Source organism: Colobus angolensis, unplaced genomic scaffold (genome assembly GCF_000951035.1).
Source record: "Colobus angolensis palliatus isolate OR3802 unplaced genomic scaffold, Cang.pa_1.0 Scaffold163, whole genome shotgun sequence".
NCBI classification, from domain to species: Eukaryota; Metazoa; Chordata; class Mammalia; order Primates; family Cercopithecidae; genus Colobus; species Colobus angolensis.
The window spans coordinates 8,549,133-8,556,715 of NW_012114744.1; positions in this window are offsets into that span (position 1 = coordinate 8,549,133).

Sequence of the window (7,583 nt, forward strand, 5' to 3'; positions counted from 1 at the left end):
TATGGAAATCCCCACAGCTTAATTCATCAGATATTTATGAAGAATTCACTCTAAGTCAGGCACACTGATATGTGGAGGGACAGAATGATAAAGCAAAATAGACAAAATTTCTCCCTCATGGAACATGAAGTTTAGGGAAGAAGATAGATATTAACCTAAAAACCACACAAAGGAACATATAATCCATGCTGAAATAATTTTTATAAAGTAAAAGTTTTAGGGTGCCAATATGACCTAGTCTGGCAGATGGAGGAGAGAAGCAAATAGAGCTTGAGCAGACATTTTAAAGATCAACATGAGGCTAAGGCAGGTAGATCACGAGGTCAGGAGATTAAGATCATCCTGGCCAACATGGTGAAACCCTGTCTCTACTAAAAATACAAAAAAAAAAAAAAATTAGGCGGGCAGGGCATGGTGGTGGGCACCTGTAGTCCCAGCTACTCGGGAGGCTGAGGCAGGAGAATGGCGTGAACCCGGGAGGCGGAGCTTGCAGTGAGCTGAGATCCCGCCACTGCACTCCAGCCTGGGTGACAGAGCGAGACTCCGCCCCAAAAAAAAAAAAAAAAAAAAAAATTAGGCGGGCAGGGCATGGTGGTGGGCACCTGTAGTCCCAGCTACTCGGGAGGCTGAGGCAGGAGAATGGCGTGAACCTGGGAGGCGGAGTTGCAGTGAGCGGAGATCACGCCACTGAACTCCAGCCTGGGTGACAGAGCAAGACTCTTCTCAAAAAAAAAAAAAAAAAAGATCAGCATGAGTTGGAGAGTATTTCACAGTATGTCTGGGATTGGCATCAAAATTACTTAGGGTTGGGGTGGGATTGTTGGTGCTATAGATGGAATAGGTTTCACATATATTGTTAATATATGTTTGATAATTTTAATAAATGCTTTAATATATAATATATACATATTAATACTCTCTCTATATGTGTGTGTATATATATATGCACACACACATAGTCTTTTTTTCTTTCTCTTTTTTTGAGACGGAGTCTTACTCTGCCACCCAGGCTGGAGTGCAGTGGCGTGATCTCAGCTCCCTGCATGCTTTGCCTCCTGGATTCAAGTGATTCTTCTGCCTCACCTTCCCAGGTAGCTGTGATTACAGGTGCCTGACACCACGCCCAGCTAATTTTTGTATTTTTAGTAGAGACAGGGTTTCACCATATTAGGCTGGTCTGGAACTCCTGACCTCAGGTGATCTACCCGCCTTGGCCTCCCAAAGTGCTGGGATTATAGGTGTGAGCCACCGCGCCTGGGCCATATGTAGTCTTTTAGACAGACGGTGGGACATGAATTTTGTTTTTTGTTTTTGCTTTTGTTTGTTTTGAGACAGAGTTTCACTCTGTTATCCAGGATGGAGTGCAATGGCATGACCTTGGCTTACTGCAACGTCCACCTCCGGGTTTCAAGTCATTCTCATGCCTCAGCCTCCAGAGTAGCTGGGATTACAGACTTGTGCCACCACATCCGACTAATTTTTGTACTTTTAGTAGAGACAGGGTTTTGCCATGTTGGCCAGGCTGGTCTCAAACCCCTGACCTCAGATGATCTGCCTACCTTGGCTTTCCAAAGTGCTGGGATTACAGATGTGAGCCACCCTGCCCAGCCAGGTAAGACATGCTTGAAGGCCCTGAGGCAAGAAGAAACTTGGTTTGTTCTAAGTTTCTGAAAGAAAACCAGAGTGACTGGAAAACAGAGGACTTAATGCAGACATTGTAGGGCCTACAGACCATACTAAAGGCTTTGGCCTTTATCCTAAGAGCAATGATTGGTGTTAGGCATCAGAGTTATGTTCGTATGTTTCATTTTTAATAATGAAAATCATTCAGGTTGTACTGTAGAGATTAGAAGAATACAAGAATAGGTAAAAGCAATATAAATGGAGGAAATGAAATGACTGGAAAGAAATATAGGATATACAATTGGAGTAACTTGATGAAGAAATTGATATTAGGCAAAAACGAGAGGAAGATATTAAGAATGTGTCCCAAATGTTTGGGTTTCTGCAACTTTGGACTTGTTTTAAATTAAAATATTTGTTTTTATTAGATTTCAAAAAAAAAACAACCTCTTTAATCTTGGTATCTTTCTCATGTTATAGAAACTTGACCAATTCATTTTTTTTCTTGTTTAAAAGATGTGTTTACCTACTATAGTGCTAAATTTTTCCCATTTAGCTTCAGTTACATCTGGAGTCTGAGGGACATAAAATTAGGTAAGCTTTGATTAATAGGGTAAAATGAGCTTTAATACTCTGGATCCTGTCCAGGTGCAGTGGCTCTTGCCTCCTGTAATCCTAAAACTTTGGGAGGCTGAGGTGAGGTGAAGTGGTGTGTGTGGAGGGTAGGGGAGTGGAGTAATCCCTTGAGCCCAGGAGTTTGAGACCTGCTTGGGGAACATAGTTACATGGTGAGACCCCATCTTTATATAAAAGAAAGAAAAATAATAATACTGTAGATCCTGCTAAGAAATCCAAGATATGAATTATATTTATATTTCTGTTATTTATTTCTCTTCTATTATCTTATATATTTTCTAAGTCAAGAGTTGCAAACATATGGTCATTTGGCAGATAACATACATATTCAAGAAATAAAGAAGTCGGCCGGGCGCAGTGGCTCAAGCCTGTAATCCCAGCACTTTGGGAGGCCGAGATGGGCGGATCACGAGGTCAGGAGATCAAGACCATCCTGGCTAACACGGTGAAACCCCGTCTCTACTAAAAAAATATAAAAAATTAGCCGGGCGTGGTGGTGGGCGCCTGTAATCCCAGCTACTCGGGAGGCTGAGCCAGGAGAATGGCGTGAACCTGGGAGGCGGAGCTTGCAGTGAGCCGAGATGGCGCCACTGCACTCCAGCCTGGGCGACAGAGCAAGACTCCTTATTTAAAAAAAAAAAAAAGAAAAAGAAATAAAGTAGTCATTATGAAAATCTATAGCAAAAATGAGATGATTGATCTTTTCCTTTTATTCTTTCCATATTGTGTGTTTAGTCTATAATTTTTAATATACTCATGATACTGATAGATTGTATTACCAGCACATATTAACTGGAGGCCAGAAATGGTTCAGTAGCTATTTAAAAATTTTAGCTGAGACAGAAGGAGTTTTACCTGAAACTCTCACTAGAGAATATCTGTCACAGGATGAGGCACTCACGACAATGAAGGATACTTAAGTAAAATTTATTGCTTCCAGATCGTTAGTCAGTTTTATGTCAGTGATGCAATACTGTTCAAATGTTCCAGTTTAGCATTTTAACAAGAAAGTTTGGAGCTGAAATAACCCTTTAACTACACCACTGAAAATGTTCTCAGGAAATCATCAGAGACGTTTTGACATAAAAAGGCAGCCTATGTTATAACAGAAAGTAGAATAAGTTAGATAATATCTCTAGTGTGATTTTTTTTCTGCAATTTGATGTTTATCTTATGTAGGAGTAAAACTCTAACCATAGCCCTGACCTGAATCCTACTGAATTAAATGCAAATGTCTTAAAAGTAAGACATCTCATTAGAGTATATCTTGCTTTATGGTAAACAAAGAAGGAAAAACGATAAATGGACCTTTTCTTCCTAATACAGTGACCAACCTTCCAATCCAGATGATCATTTGACCGTATTCTAAACTATCTGGATTTTTATAAATGAAGCCCAATTTTTTAAAACTGCAGAACAAATATTAAAATCAAATAGCTGCCTACTAATTAAACACTCTAGACCAGAAGCCTCCTAATATAAGACTGCAACAACTGTCTCATTTAATGTTAGGATTTACAGAACATTAGTTTGGATAGTAAAGGTGGGAAACACACACCCTCTTCTGTCAAACACAAAAGTAAGAGGAAGCAAATTCCTGGGCTTTTTTCCCAATTATTGTCAAGAATGAAAGTCAATTACTTCCCTAGTTATAAACATACTTTGTATTTTCTTATTTGTGAGCTGAAGATACTATTTTTAAAAAATTAATTTCAATTTAATTTCACAAATATTTACGGAACACCTGCTACACAGCCCACACAGTTCTAGGCACTGAGGATACAGCAGAAAACAAAACAGACTTTTAAAAAATCTTGCATACGCATAACACTTTTAACATTTTCAAAGAACTTCTATGGCCATCACTTTATTATATTTTTTTTTTACAATACTCTTGTAAAGAAAGCACAGAGAGATTAAAATGATTTGGCAAGGTTTAGATCATTAGTTCATAGACAATCTCTTAATTCCAGACTTATAACTTTCTTCTGAGTTATAGACCTGTACTTCATTCATCAACTGATTAGTTTTACTTGGTTGTCTGAATATAGCTAATTATCTCTGGTATTAGTAGCAATGTGGTACAGAAGTTGTACCTATATTGCCAGAGCTCAAATCCTTTCTGCCACTTAGGTGGCTGAATAATACAGCACCCTAAAACTCAGTGGAATAAAGAACAATCAACGGTGTATTCTCTCTCTCTTGTTTGTGGGTAACAAGGCCAGGCTGTGCTCTAAGTTACAAGTTAGTTCCAGATCTACTCCACCTGTCTTTCATCTCTTTTGACCAGTAGTTTATATAGGGCAGGTTCTTCTCTTGGTGATGGCAGACGCCAAAGAGGAGAACCCATTGCTGCATGCATTATTTCAAGGCTGCTTGTGTCATCTCCACTAACATCCTATTGGACAAAGCAAATCACATGGGCAAGCCCAAAGTCTTTCTCAATAAAGGGATAGAAAAGTACACTCTGTCCGCTAGGAGGCCAAAGTCAGTCACATGACCAAACTAAGCATCACTGGGATGGAGAAGTGAGAGGAAGAGAAAGTGGATATTTTTGAAGAATAATCTCCCATAGGGGCCTTAACATTTCATGCCTCAGTTTATCCCTGTGCAAAACTCTCATAAGGTTGCTGTGAGAATTCAACAAAGCATTTAGGATGCTTGGCACATGGTGAATGCTAAGTAAATAGTAGGCATTACTATTTCTGTGTATCTCTGCTCATTAAATGGGATCCCCAGCTTCAGGCCTCTCAGATCCATCCTGTTTCCTTTCATATCCAATCCCTTTGTCATGGGAAGCACATTTGTTTGGCCCAAGACGAAATGTTTACACTTAGGTGAGGTTACCTCTAGTTAATGTATCAGTAAAATGACTCATCTATAAGGGAAGTTCTCTTAGGTAAATCATACACATTTCCCCTTTTATTTAAGGCATTTATCTTCATTACACTTTGTGATCCAGAGATTGCAAGCACTCAAATGTTCTACTGAATAAAGTAAATATTTGTATCTGCAATGAATGAGTTTCTTTTTTGAAAGAAGACAAAAAGGATTGTAATAAAGATAACCTAATTCAAATGGCACCATGTTTGTGAAGTGTTCTCCAACTTTCTAGGAAGTTAACTTCCTACCTCTTTAATTCCCAATATATTTTTTCAAAACTTTTATTACAGCATTGACTAGATTATACATGATGTGATTTTATACCTTTCTTCCTAAGTGAAAACTTCTAAGAAATAGTTTCTTATTTCTGTCTCATTCCTAACACAGCACGTGACACAAAGTAGGTGATCAATAATATTCATTAGCTAGAAATAGGGACAAGACAGAGATGGAACCTAGCAAATAATCATTGGATTTCACTTTTTCTCTACTTCTAACAATGATGCTCACTAAAAGATACAATTCATTCTTCATAAATTATGCCTCAATAAAGTTGGATTTTAAAAAGAGGCTCCCAAAAGGCAAGGGATGAATGCTTTTTATTAATAGAATATGATATTCATTGCAAAATGGATATAAATTATTAATAATATTGCTGAACACTTTTTAAAAACAAACTTTGACTAGTACTAGAAAATTCACATTGTGCAGAAGAATTTGGAAGGTAGCATAAAATAGCCTTTTCAACAAATGCTGCTGGAACAACTGGATGCCCATATAAAAAATGAACAGCCATCCTCTCACACCATATACAAAAATTAACATAAAATGGATGATAGGCCTAAAGCAAAGCTAAATCTATAAGATTTCTGGAAGAAAACATAAGAGAAAAATCTTTCTGACCTTGGGTTATGCAAAGCTTTTAGATAATATGCATGAACAAATGAAACATAAAATAGAAAATGAATAAATATCTTTATCAAAATTAAAAATGATTTTTCCTAAGAAGACACTATTAAGGAAATAAAAAGACTTGCAGATTGAAAGAAAATAGTCATAACACGTATATTTGACAAAACACTTAGAATATACAATGAACAATTACAATTCATTAATAACAAGTCAAATTACCCAATTTAAATATAGACAAATGTATTTAAACAGTTATGTCACAAAAGAAAATATATAAATAGCACATACACCCATGAAAAGATGCTCAACATCATTCACCTTTAGAGGGAATGCAGATTAAAACCATGAGATAGTACTATATATCTATTTAAGTGAAAATTTTAACAAGACTAATAATACCAAGTATTGGTGAGAATGGGGGTGCAACTAGAACATATACTCTACCCAAGGGTATGTAAAATGGTACAACCACTTTGCAAAACCATTTGGCAGTTTATTATACAGTTAGACATATAATTACCATATGATCCATCAATTATCCTAAGTATTTACCAAAGAAAACGAAACAGTGTTCATATACAGACTTGTTTAAGAATGCGTAGATCAAAATTATTTGTATTTAACCAAACGTTAGAAGTTATCTAAACATTCATCAACAGATGGATACATTAAAAAAGGGGTATACATATGTATGTACAATGGAATGCTATTCAGCAATAAAAAGGAATGAAGTACTGATACATGCAACATACATGAAAATGTCATGAGTGAAAGAAGCTAGAATCAAGAAGTACATCTATATGTACGTATTGATACTCTATTTACATAAAATTTTAGAAATTGCAAACTAGCCTGTTATGACAGAAGGCAGGTCAATGTTTGCTTGAGGCAAAGGGTAGAGGAATAGATTAATTAACAGGGGTTATAAGAAATATTTGAGGGATTATGAAAACATTCTGTGTCTTGATTTCTAACAGTAGTTTCATAGATGCATGTATTTGTCAAAACTCAGCAAATTGTATGGTTCATATGGGTGCAGTTCACCATTTGTAAATTATACCCAAAAAAGTTGACTTATAAAATAAAAAGAATAGACATTTTATTAGCAGATAATATTTATTACAATATCAGGGAAACCCCACCCCTGATACTCAACGTGGGTTCTTTTCTATTTCCCTAAGTGTCAGCTGGTCTGAGAAATAAAGGGAAAGAGTACAAAAGAGAGAGATTTTAAAGCTCGGTGTCCGGGGGAGACATCACATGTTGGCAGCTTCCATCATGCTCCCTGAGCCGTAAAACCAGCAAGTTTTTATTAGCAATTTTCAAAGGGGAGGGAGTACACGAATAGGTGGTGGGTCACAGAGATCACATGTTTCAGGGGTGACAAAAGATCACAAGGCAGGAGGTCAGGGCAAGATCACAAGGTCAGGGTGAAACTAGAATCACTAATGAACTTCCATGTCCAGCTATGCATGCATTGTCATTGATAAACAAGGTTCAAGAGCAGAGAACCGATCTGACTATAATTT